Raw genomic sequence first — 13,474 nt, 5'->3', positions numbered from 1 at the left:
TAGGAGCTCTAGGGGAAATGTGTGTCCAGAGTGGAGAGTGCACACTTGGATCAGGAATACTAATCACATAGAGTGATTAGTGCAGTATCACCATGCTTATTTTTAAAAAATGTAAAAAATCTGTACAACAGAATGACCCCAAGCTCCAGATATGCATCATTTTTAAGGTCAGTTGGTCCCTGAAGGCATGTGTGTATTACAGGGCAAGAATAGGGGAATGACTGGAAGCCTCTGTTATTTTATGTCATCATGGCAAGAACACTGCCTCAGAACATTTCCTCATTACTGGAAGCAAGAGTCCCATGCAGGTGGAGAGAGCATAAAGTGCAAGGTCATCTGTAAGAGTACCACGTGTCTTTCTTTACACCCTAAAGGAGTCACTGCACTAAAGCTCTACAAGGAAGGTTTTAAAACCAAGGAGGACTTTCATATTTGTGACACATCCCCACAGAAATCCAATTCTTAGACTCAGGTTACTAAATTGCCTGTAGTGACATCTATAAACTTTGTTTGATAGAAGTCATGAGGAAGACGTGACAAAATTGAAAAATGTTACTGCTGGCATTACTAGAAATACTAGCACACCATGCATCTGGACATCCAGAGTCTGTACAACACCAATTCCATGCTCTAAGAGGCAAGAAGGACACAAATCTCTCAAAAATCCAAGTGAACCTATACTCCAACACACCCCCTGGATTCCCCACACAGGGAAACATGGCCTTTAACTCTTAAAAACTGCTGTGCTTACAAGTGCCTCAGTCTGCCACGTGAGCAAAAAATGATTACACACACAAGTACACAGTGGTCCAGAAAGTGATGGAAGTTTACACAATTTATCCAGTGAAGCATGAAGGACAGCAGCAGAGACTCCAGGATCACCTGCTTTTAGCCTAGGAATCTTTTGGGGGAAAGGTGTCTATTCAGAGGAAGAAACCTGGATTACATCTGCTCTGTGCCAAAGTGTGTACATATATATATATAAAAAAAATATATATATATATAATTTTTATACATATATACACACAAACAGCAGCATCTAAAGGTTGCACCACGTTCTTGTATTCACATGATTCACACACAAAGGACCACTAAAAATTCACTAATGTACCCAGTGAAAAATGCCAGGGTTTGCCAGGGGCAGGTAGTTTAACTTCCTCTGAGAGGAAAAGTCAAGGAAACTTGATTAATATTTTTCTACCAGAAATAGAAGGGCAGAAACTCTTCTTCTTCATACACTCTGGAGATCAAACGAGATGATGTAATGATCTCTTGGGGTTTTAAACTGGTTTCATAGGTTATCTGACTTAAAAATAGACATAATGTTTAAATAATAACATTCTCCTGAAACTGAGTGCCTGGTACAACAAGCCTCTAGCCACTGGCTAAGATCTGGAGGGTCTAAGACCACACCAAGATTTGTAATGCATCAAGGGGAAAATCCTAGATATTAAAAAATGGAATTCTACTGACTCTCTCCACGTGAAAAGCAAGTGGTGTATGCTATCTTCTGCACAGCCTTCTTTAGCTAGTTGCACATTTCCATAAAAGCATGTATGCAGTGAAGGGTGTATCTGTAGGGCAGAACCAGACCCAGGTTTGGGCAATGCCACAGCAGCAACGAGCTCCAGTCTCAGCCAAGAGGCACAAAAGTGTCCCATGCAACTGGAGCCTGTTTCTGGCTTGATGGAATTGCTCCTTGTCAGCTACACCCCTGCTTAACTTGCCACAAGCACAACCCAACTCAGCAAACCTCACTGACTTGCATGAACTGCCTGCCTGCACGTCCACTGGGTATCACTTAATTCCATGAGCCACTGAGTACATGAACAATGGAAATCAGATTACTTTGCTCACTTGTTCTGACAACAGCAATTTCATTCTATTTATGATGATAATTCATAAAGCACCACCAAAAGCAGTGCAGAATCTCCTATGAAAATAATTACAGCCTAGTAATGCAGGATGTCGTTGAAGCACACCATTAATTCCTTGACAGTTCAGGAAAAGCCAAAGACTTTGTGCAAATGAAGGATTAGCAAGGTCTCAACACACACATTTCCTTGCACTTAAGATGTACAAGGAGTAGGTCTTATTAAATCAGCATTTCATATGATGCTTTAAAATGATAGCCCCTGAGGCAGATATTTTGGTACTTCAAAAGATAGTTATCATACTGCTCTGTTATAGTCTGGGATAGCAGAAAAACAAATTCCTATCTAATTGTTCTACCACTGTATACAGGGAGCATAAATAGTTGTTCTTTCCCACAGTTGTCAAAAACCCCCAGAGTTTTATCCACACCAAGGTGTCACCAGTATCACACAATGAGAGAACAGCTCTAATACAATGCTATGAATTGTCTTCTACTTGGTTACTGAAAATATTTTGACCTTTTCCGAACCTAAATGCAGCATTTGGGTTGTCTCCCTATGTGCCTCAGGGCTATATTGCCTGCTTCTGTATGTTAGAAGTGCTTCTATTTCTATGCAGAACTGTGTGGTTGCGCATTTTATGGCAGTTTTTAAAAGTAAGATTAGCCTAAAACTGGGAGGGGGGGAACGGGGGACTTTGATTCTCCGTGTTTAATAATGTTCAAAGTTGTCTGAAAATTTGCTTACCTATAATCATAAAGGACTGAGTAAGCTCCCTGCTTTGCATCCCCTCTGTTTTCAAAGTCCTTGCAGTACAGCCACTATGAAATCATGACACCCATGATCCAGATCTGTGGTCTCTCTAATGCCTTAATTAATACAGGTCTTCATAAGTAAAACTGATCCAGAAGCTGTAAGCAAACATCCCTTACAACCAAAACCAGCATTTTACTAAACAATAAAATAGAATCAGAGACAAATTACTTGCTATAGGTAGTTTGACAGGCCAGCTTGATAAATTAGAACCCCCTAAAACCCACCAGAAATGTCCGCCAATGTTCAAAACAAAATCTCATAACAAACAATTAAGAATGCTGAGAGAACTTGCAGAAAATGTTGCATTCTTCCCAACTCTTCCATCTTATCTCAAATGTTGACAGTAAAAAGAACAGAGATGTTTTCTACAAACCACAGTTCTTATCAATCCTCTCCAACATTCAAGCAGCACAATACTGCAAAATAATTCTTTCCCCTCCCAGTTCTTTTATTATTACTTTTTTTCCACACTCCTATTACTTCAGGCAGAAATAACTTGGAGATATTATCATCAATTTACCAAAACAGAATTCCCCTGAACTTATTTTCTTTCAAGTTAGACTTTTACAACTAAATTGTATATTAGAGCTAAACCTAATGATTTTCAACCTGGCTGAAAGTGATTGGCTCGCTAAGTCTGCAGTTTAATTCTTCCTCCTTCTCATTTTGCTAGCTAGAAGAGAAATGAATCTACCTTCAAGCCTATTGGAATCAATCTTCTTTTCTCTTTCTCACAATTTATAAGCCAGAGGCTTAAAAAGTGTTCATATCCGCTTTTAACAAGCTGGTCTTGTGAGATAAGCACAAGAACATTAATAAAAACAGCTCAGCTTTAAGTCATCAGTGTTTTACAAAAGTAGACTTAAAAAACAAATTGTAAAGGTGAATTGTGATTTATACCATGTTACTTTTCTTATACTACCAATTATCAATCATCTCCAAAAGATCCTTCCTTTTATATGCCAGAGTCATAAATGCAAATGCTGCCAGTCATTTCTAATCAGAGAGACACTGCACAGCACAGACAACCCCCAGTTAGTCCTGGGACCTCTGAACACTGGCACACTGCAGAAGAGGGTTTATTCAAAGTTATGGACTTTGACTTTCTTACTGCACTTTTTATTATATATTATATCCTTTATTTTTTTTATTATTATAATTCATTTTTTAAGTCCTTTCCAAAGATTTCATAGTAACCCACACACTGTATTTCAGTATGGTCTACACCATCACTTTGCCACCATCCTCAGTGTCTCACAAAATCTGTATTTAGACAACAGCAACGCAACCACTGGCACTGAAACTTTTATTACTTCAATTAGAACAAAGCAGCTGGCAGTAATAATAACACTACTTAGCATTTATATGCCTCTTTATATCTTCAAAAGCCTGTATAAATATTTTTTAATTAAGCCTCACGAAACTCCTGAGAGTTTTTTGTTTATAAATAGGCAAACTGAGACAGAGACAGAACAGCTGTTCCCAAAATTTGAGATTTTAGATTATTTTTTAAAATGGGAATGGAGATGTCTGGACTTTCAGAGTTATAAAAGGACATCTTAAAATACTCAAAGAACCCAATGGGACATAAACTGTCATGCTCTAAGCATCCACCTCCTCAAAAAAAAAAAAAAAAAAAAAAATACTGTCCCTGGGAAGACACAGCTCCCTGCTGCTAGCTGCCCTAACTCACTTGCATGTCAACATTCAGCTTTCACCTAAAAAGTGAGAAAAACTGTAAATTCTAAGTAGAAAAGAACTCATTCTACCATGTATGGAAGGCACTTCTGAGAATCTCTTACATTCACATTCAGTAAGACTATTTATTGAAGAGACTTTTTTGGTGTGTATTAGACACCTCCCTCACACAGGGAAAACAAATGCCTACACACACTCTAACACCTCCCAGTGAGGTCTGGAGCTCTAGAAGTGCATGGCTTAAAATTGTTGCCTTGACAAAGTACACAGTATTATAGGGAAGAAATTACTTAACCCACAAAGACTTGACGATCCATGTAATTTCACATACAACATTTCCCACTGAGAACAGTGGATCTGAAATGCTTTAGAGAAGACATTGGAATAAAGGACACAAAAAAGGAGAAAAAGAATTGGGGTTTGAGTATGCAACAGCTTTACTTCAAGAAGTGCCATGAAGCTGAACATGGAGCACTAAGTGCAGTTAAAGGGTGATGTATAACCAAAAGGGCAAGAAAAATAGAGGTTAAATATAGAAACAGAGAAAAAAACATATAAACAACAAGAGATTAAAGTTATACCAACAGTAGGATGGACCAGAATATGGAAGATGGTGGAGAAACATGGCTAAGGCAACTAGAGAAGGAAGAGAAACATGCAGAGTTCAGCCAGGGGCCAGGCTGGGCATGGAGAGATTCTTGGCAGAGCCAGGATGTTTGTCACCCAGGGGTAACTTACCTAAGAGACACGAAGGTACAAAGTCCAGACTGCTGTCCTGCCCTCTCTGTGTGAGATAGCACTAGCAGCATGATTACCAGTTAGCCCAGATTTATTAGCCTTAACCAAGTTTGCTGCTAAAAGAAACAGAATCATCCTCTACCTCCCATCCCTTTGCCCTGGACAAGACTTTATCCCTGAATACAGGAAGAGAAGGAAACAGAAAGATGAAACATTACACTAAGGGTTGTGAGAGCACAGGAAGAATTGCAAAGCAATAAATAATGCTGGAAGTGGAGCAGAGAATAAATCATTCCACTTTGGGTAAAGCGAGTCTGGGATAAGATCTAAGGGAAAGAAGAAAGCACATGCATTTAATATACACCCTGCCACCCAATTCTGAACGGGAAACACAGATGCAAATTTTTATCTCCATCTGAAGGCAGTACAATGCACTTACTGCCTTCTCAAGGCATGTTGTGCAAAGCTGAAAATTACTTTAGAGGCACAGGTATAAATGGTTGACTTTTCCAAGTCTCTTTTTAAATGGCATAGAAGATCATCAAGCTAAATTTTATTGCCACATGATATCACAAACTCCTCATGATGCAACTCCATTTCCTTGCATTATCCTTGCCAGATCATTGAGTTCTCCACCTATCTGAGACATAAGACAGTGTGCAAGACAAACGTCTCACTCTTTGTATAAAGGTCTCACATTTACATGCTCTGAGTAACAGAACAGCTCATTCAAAAATATTTTTGATATACACTGGGATTCTCACAGGCATTGAACTCTAAAGTGAATCCCTGCAATTAACCAGATACTCAACACCCAGAAACACCAAGTGTTTTTCTAATCCCTTATGGAGTAGGAAAAAGAAAAAAGTTTTCTTCATGCCAATTACTTTAAATTATATTTCACACTGGAAACAAAGAGATCTTTGTCTCAGGAAATAGAGGAGACTACACCTCACACACTGTGGATACAAATAAAATGATCTGTGGCCTCGGAAGAAGGAAGAGCACATTAGAATGAAGAACAAAGTCCTCAAGTTTTCATGAAAGGAGCATTCAGAGGGATGAATTAAGCCCTCTCAACCACCCCAGAATCAAAGAACATGCCCATTTACCAAACATTTCAGGTGAAAGACAATTCACTGGTACCTTCAACAGAACAAAACAACGCAACACCAACATGTATCTAAAGGCAAAACATTGACAAAACTGGGATAATCTTGTATCTCACCAGGTATCTGCAAGTATTGAGGAGCAAATGAAGTCCTGGGAGCTCATGTATTTCTCATGTTTTTTAGAACAAGTTTGATGCAGATTTTTTGGGAGGGTGTGTTGAAAATCAGTTCCTAATGGGTATGGGCTTATCTAATGGACAATGTTAGCAGTGCTGCTAACACCTCGTTTTCAGCTCCTCTTGGCACTTGAGACAATTTCTGGAGGATGAGAAGGGAGTATTGATGGGACAAACAACAATCCTAGTGCCTCATTTTCTACTTGGTCAAATCTTTTAAAATGCTTTCACATGCAGGACCAGAAAGCAAAGTAATAAATACAAATCCACCAGGAGTCACTTCTTTATTTTCCAGTTGCAAACATTCCTGAGCTACAGACAATAAGAGAAACTCTTGTAGTACATTTAGTCTGAAGCAGTCAGCAGCTATAGCAGACTCCAGCCCCAAGAACCATCTCTGGCAGTTTCACAATTAACTCGGCTGAATACAGCTCCCCTGCACTCATGGAAAGCTTCAAAGGAATCAGGTGTTCCCTTACCTGCAGGGGTAATCTATAAAATCCAGAAAATCCATTAACTGTAACATTTTAGGTTACTAAAAGACAAATCCTCTCTCTCATGTAAAACTAATGCATTATTGAAAAGAGCAAGAAAACAAACAAAAACCCCAAAATAAAATCAATAATGAAACAAAACAACAGAGACCAAAAAACCCTGAACAACCACTTGATGTGTATGAAACCTATTTTAAGCTACTGGACATTCCTAACACCTACCTTCACTCAACAAATACCGTTCTTAAAATTATTAATTTTTACTAAATATTCTGTTGAAATACTCAACGTTTTTACAGTATTCCAGGAGAACGGTTTAATCATTTTTTTGTTAATACTGGGGGATTTTGCTATTATTTTTGCCTCTGTAGCTTTATAGAGAACCTGACAATTTCCGTGGTTGGTCAAAGTGACAACATGAGCGAGAGTCTACGAACAAAGACAAGTAGAGTCCCCTGTCACACCACCACAGTAATGAAGACGCCTGTCATGCATCACAAAACTGCGTAACAGAAAATCCCATGGAAAATACAAAATCTGCACCTTGGAGGCTAGAGACTTTGTCTATTCAGGATGCACAAGGTTGCTGAAGTCCATTCATCAAAAGACAAAGGTAATAAATGCAAAGAAAGCAATCGGTAATTTGCTGTTTCCATGTCAGATCTTAACCCTGTGGAGATTCACAGCATGCCTAACTTTAATTACCCAGACAGTGGCATGGAGAGAGAAGGGAAGAAAGGACTGGAATTATTCAGCTAGTAGCAATTCAAGGCCCTGAGTTGGCTAGTATTTTAAAATGTTGCTAAAACTGACATTACAATCAAAGACATGTGTTAGTGATTCCAGGCTGATGGCCACAGCTCAAAATGAAACAGATCTTTAAAAAGCTAATGCTAACAACATTTCCATTTGTGATTCATATTTTATCCCCCAGTGTCGATGACACAAAATTAGGAGGAATAAAAAGAAAGAAGAAAACAAAACAGATGTGGAGGTTGCTTCTTCCCACATCATCATGGTCTTTCCAAGAAGGCTGAGACTCTAGAGCTGTAAAAGACACCTTGTCTTAACATTCAGCTTTAGTGACTGCAGAGCACTGTTTTATAAACAGTTTTGCAAATGTTTTCTACACACACCCAAAACAGTGTCACTGCCTTAGGTGAAATTTTCAACGACTTAGTGCCTAAATTCCTTTACAGGCACAAGAGGGAGAAACAGTGTGGTTGCTCAGGACTGCACTAACAGCTGAAGTTCATGGCAAAACAAAATTCAAATGACAGCCAACATCTAACTCGGAAATCAGGGTAGAAAACTGAAATTCCTAAGCATCAGAGTTTAATCAAAAGCTGCACAAAACAGAATATCATTGTTTTGGATGAATAAATCGGTGGACAAATCAGAGTCCAACTCTAGAGTTAAGATACAGTGGCACCTCCTCAAAAGCAGGAAATCTACTTTCTTGAGGTTTGAAGCATTTAATGGAAAAACTAGAGAACTAGCATCAAAAACAAGAAATCAGCCTCTTATATACCAAATTTTCACATTGAAAAATGTACTTGGAATGGAGATTCAAGGACCAGGCCACACACAAGGTGCATAAGCAGCACAGCTCCAAGGTGTTAAACTTGTCTTTGCGGCCATCAGCCCCACAGCAGAGAGAAGATTCTGGAGGGGTCACAAACCGAAGGGCTTTCTTTTTCTGGTTAGCATGGCCAAAAGATGTCTTTGAAAAAATCTTGTGCACAGGTCAGCCATTCACTGCATGAAAAGAGACGCAGGAAATGTAACCAGGAATATAAGAGCAACAAGTGGTAGACACTGAAACCAAAGTTAGCAAGTGCTTTACTAGTGCAATCTTTGTCAGGTGGACTTCAAGTCTTCTCTTATCTCCTCACAGTAACTGAAGAGTTCTTATACACTTAATCTATTTTGACCCTTGGGGTTTCAATTATTTGACTTCAGATGTTATATTTTAATAAGCTGTCACCCACAAGGGAAAGAATGCAGTACTTAACGTAACATTCTCCATTTACAGCTGGACTATGGATAGAAAAAAAAAATTAACCATATTTCAAGAATTCAGTTGTCACCAAGTGGAAAATTTCAGTACTTTTTTCCATCTGTGCATTTCACAGCAGAAATAACTTCAGATTAATCTTGCCCTCTCTATTACTGCTGTATATAACTAGCACCTAATCATAATTGGGTGTTGTTGCTCGTGGGGTGTCACCTCCCTGCAGATAAATCTAATGGGATGCTTTGCCTGCTTTCAAAATTACAGAATCACTCAGAAACATGCACTCAGAGCTATGAGAAGGCATAACTCAACACCACAGCCTCCACGAGCGTGTGACAGCACAAGCCAGCTGGACATGTCCAAAGCCACTTCCATTTCCACAGCCTCCCCAGTAAAAGCAAGCAGCAGCCACAAACTGCTTCCATGGAGCCTTGAGCACAATATCTCATTACCTGGATGCTAATAATGCTACACTCCCTATCAACTGTGAATCAGGATGAGAGCTGGGGCGTCACCCTCATGCCTTGGAAACTCTGTAAGCTCTCTGCAGTCCCCACTGCTCTCTGGCTGAGAGGAAACCACCAACTCACTGACCCAGGAGGGGTTCCTTCTCCTCAGAGAGCAGGGGTGCAGCGTTTCCATGGGTATTCCAGGGAAAGCAGAACGGCCACGCAATACTGATTAAGTATTTCCAGTTGCTAACAACAAACATGGTCATTTTTATGTTCTCCCATGTAAGCAAGTTTTGTAGCTAACATATAGACATTGCACAATAACCAAGGAGAAGACAGTAAATAGGAGGGGAGGAGGACCACATGTTTTATGATGAAGGAGAGAAGTAATTAAAATATGATATATTCTGCCAAGGCATGAGAGATCCATCATTTGGTTAATATTTCAGCAGGCACGATGCAGAGGAGCAATACTTGTACCTTCAGCACTTCACCTCAAGTAAACAAAGCAGACTCCACGAAAGGTCACGTCACTCTGGAGGGTACAAGATCCACCAGCCAAGGCAAAGCACAATTTCTGAGTGGGAGGATTGGTTCTCGAACAAAAACCTTGAGTAAAACCTGTTACACCCTTTCTTCTATTGCCTGCCACTCTCTGGCTTGAAACCACGCTTTAGTGCAAGCTGCAACATCTCGCTTTTCGTGGATACAATGCAGCCCTGCTGAGGTCACGGGGGGGGGGGGGGGGGGGGGGGGGGGGGGGGGGGGGCAGAAGCACCTTAAATTATTCCTTAAAATGCCACGAAAACCTGTTTTCCAAGGTGTGCCCAGGTCACTCCACATTGGCAATGAGTAAGGGAGCGCACGTCATGGCAATGAGAGGGGCAGAAGGAGCAAAGACGCCAGGGAAAGTTACCGGAGAGAATGAAGAGCGGGGGAGACGAAAGACAGCAGGGGAGAGCACCAAACAAACATTCAACAGGATTATCCCACCCCAAAAGCTGCTCTTCGCCCGCTACCAGCAACAGAGATGGAAAAGCCGGCTGAACCACCGGGGAAAAATACTCCCAGCGTAAGGACTGAAAGACGAGTCACCTGGAGGAAGGTGAGGCAGCAGCAGCAGCAGCATGAGGAGGAGAAGGAGGGCAGCATGGACGGTGCCCTCCGCGGGCTCCGGCGGGGATGCCCAGCCCGCGCAAGGTGCGAGCAGGTGTGGCTGTACAGCCAGCGGCAGGAGGCGAGCACGCCTACACGGACACACACACACACCCGGAGGGCTTCCTAGGGGTACGGCCAGCCGGGGTAAAGCTGCAGCAGCCACCACCGTGCCCGGGGACCCCTGGAGGGACTTCTGAGCCCGCATGTCCGAGCGCAGGGCGGTAGCTCCCGGGGCAGCGCTCTGCAATGTGCCCGGGCTAATTTTGGGGTGGCTGAACAGCCCTAAGGGGAGAAACCCCATCCCGTCCCACCAGCCCCTTACCTTGCCCCGAGTCCTCCTCCCGGCCCGCGGGGCTCGGGGCGGGTGCGTGGGCTCCGCTCCGCTCCGCGCTGCCAACAAAGTGCGGGAGCGGGGCGGGCGGCGGAGCAGCCGCGGCGAGCGGAGAGGAGCGGAGAGGAGCCGAGCTCCCTCTGCCGGGCACCGGCCCCGGCTCCAGCCCCAGCCCCAGAAACCCCAGCCCCAGCAGCCCCAGCCCCGACCCGCGGAGCTCCCGCTCGGATCCCCGCGGGCGCTTCCCTCCTCCCGCTCCCTCTCCGGGCTCTCACACCGTGCAAAGGTGAGCAGTGCCCCAGAGCCGGGCTGAAACGTGGGAGTTTAAAGTCATCCTAAGCGCTTACCAAAAAAAAAAAAAAAAAAAAAAACCACACACAAAAACCTACCACGACTCCAAAGCAACATCCTTCCCCGAAGTCGCACCTTTGGAGCGACTGGTCTACAAGAACAAAAGTCTCCCGTCTTTGCTTGAAATCCCGGGTGAAATCTCCCAGCTGTTTTTTGTTGTTTCCACCCGGCACCGCGTTCCTCCCCGCTCTGACAACTCACACGTGGCTTTGGCCCGGCGCAGGGCAATAGTCCCGACGGGCGCGCTCGCAGGTAGCCAAAGTCCTCACCCTACACTGTGAGCACAGCCGGGATTGCCATAAAGAGCCACTTTGCCTCCTAAAACCAGCCTGCTCCACCAGAATCTGTTTTCACTGCTCTCTCTTTCAAATAAGTTTTTGCTTTATGTGACTCCAGAGAAAAATTACAAAGCATAAATGTTTTGAAATATGAAAAGAACTTCTATTCGGGGGGTGTATAGTCTGATTTTTGAGGTTCTGCCCCCGATTTTTGATAGGATTCAATTGCCAATCCAAAAAGAATTACACACCTGCTTAATTACCTTCCCGAGGCTCCTTCCAGGCTTGACCAAGATCCCTTAGGAAGATCAGAATCACATCCGGACCAAGCAGCTATTTCCACTGAGCCGCGGTTATCCACAGCGAGCAACAGGTCCTCTGTGCTACCAAGTTTCTATGATGCCAGGCCCTCTCCAAGAAACCTGCGGAGGAAAAGTATAAACTAACGAAAGAGCAGCTGCTTGCTGAAATTTCCACTCAGTTCCAAGAAATGAGACTTGGCAGGTCCTTGCTTTTTATAACAGTCCGTGACTCATTTGCAGGAGCAGGTGAAGTCAGAGCCATCACTGCCAGAGTCCTGCCCCTGACGGCTTCACCAGGGAGGATACGGATCTTCCCGATTTAAAAAAAAAAAAAAAAAAAAAAAAAAAAAAAAAAAATTATCAGGATGATATTGCTCAGCTACTGTTTGCAGCGGTTTGGTTGCTGAATCTCTTCTCAAGTGGTGCTATTCCATCCTTGACCGGGTGTTTGCCAGCGAATATTCCTGAAATAAGGTCTGAATTCTACAAAGGGTATTTTGCCAGGCTCTGGCAGACTGGGGCTGAAGGCAGGGGCAGCAGGCAGGCGTGCAGCTCACTGTGGGTTCCTGAGAACCAGGCAGGAGAGAGTAACCCGAGCCTGCAGATCAGGCTGGGAGAGGTGGGGCCTCACTCCACAATTGCTTAGGAGTTCACCTTAACCCTGGTTAGAAGGAAAAAAACAGAGAGAGAAAGAAAAGCAGTTCAGCCAACTTCCCTTTCCTGGCTCGGAGTTTGTCGTGCCGCATGTTCTACCAGTTCTGTCTTTGATGTTTTTCTGGTCCAGAAAGTCCTCCACAAAACAGGAAAGCACAAAAAATGTGAAATAAATCTATGTACCCAAACAAACATGGAAATACGCAGATACAATAGCTTCCTTAGTTTGTTTCCAACAACTCTTCAAATCTTAAAGGATTTGATTATGGAGAGGCTGCCTAGGTAATTCCTGTGAATAAAACTTACAGGAACACTGACATTTCCAAACTATGCCAGATGCCATACACACACTCCCTAGGTAAATAAGAACAGTGATTGACGCTTAAAAGGGCCTACCCTATGAGAGGTAGAAAGAAATATGAGAGATTCTCTTGTAGAAAAGGCTGGGGACGGCTCCAGTCCTTGGCAGCAATAAACAGTGCCTCTCTTCCCCCTTTTTCCTGGATAGAAGCCCGAGCCCACCCCCTGCTCCAATTCCTCTTAACAAAGGACAGAACACAAATGCAGAAGACCACTGTGGCTGATAATTTTGTTTGGTTTCACTTGGAAAAAAAAAAAAAACACTTTGAGGGAACAGAGACAATAAAGAGGAGAGAAAGTGGGATGAGAAGAAGAAGAGGAGAGAAGAAACGAGAAGGATAAATGGGAGAAAGATTTGAGAAAGAATAAATTCCATTTCTGTTCTCTATGACTTTTCTTCCAGACGTGTACAGTAGGTATGGACATTGATAGAACTATTTTACATGAGCATGAAGTTAATACTGCTGCAGAAGGGAAGCCAGCACATTGTAACACAGGGGATGAAGAAGGCGTTTCACCAATGCTTGTCTGCTCAGGGAAAAGACTAAATACGCCAAAAAATTTCCTTCTGGAGATCTGCCTGAAGAGACTTTCTGGGCTGGGAACCTGTAGGATGGTTTGCACACTACAAAAGACTGGTCCAGAGGTTTGGCAGGTCCATCA

General features: G+C 42.7%; 1 protein-coding gene across 4 annotated transcripts in view; it reads right to left on the bottom strand.

Annotated features, from left to right (window-relative positions):
* The window catches only part of EPS8 (epidermal growth factor receptor pathway substrate 8), a 119,592-nt gene extending 107,468 nt beyond the window's left edge, over positions 1 to 12,124 (bottom strand). Inside the window, exon 1 of one of the 4 annotated variants that reach the window (XM_033058028.2) lies at positions 11,747 to 12,124. The gene's annotated coding sequence lies outside the window, so the exon portion shown is untranslated. Of the gene's footprint in view, positions 1 to 10,857; positions 10,957 to 11,255; positions 11,436 to 11,746 lie in introns of those variants that run through there. The other 3 variants (XM_033058029.2, XM_033058030.2, XM_033058027.2) reach the window with 3 other exon arrangements.
* Between the last annotated feature and the right edge of the window lie 1,350 nt (positions 12,125 to 13,474).

Source organism: Catharus ustulatus, chromosome 4 (assembly GCF_009819885.2).
Source record: "Catharus ustulatus isolate bCatUst1 chromosome 4, bCatUst1.pri.v2, whole genome shotgun sequence".
NCBI classification, from domain to species: domain Eukaryota; kingdom Metazoa; phylum Chordata; class Aves; order Passeriformes; family Turdidae; genus Catharus; species Catharus ustulatus.
This window is presented reverse-complemented; position numbering and strand designations above follow the sequence as displayed.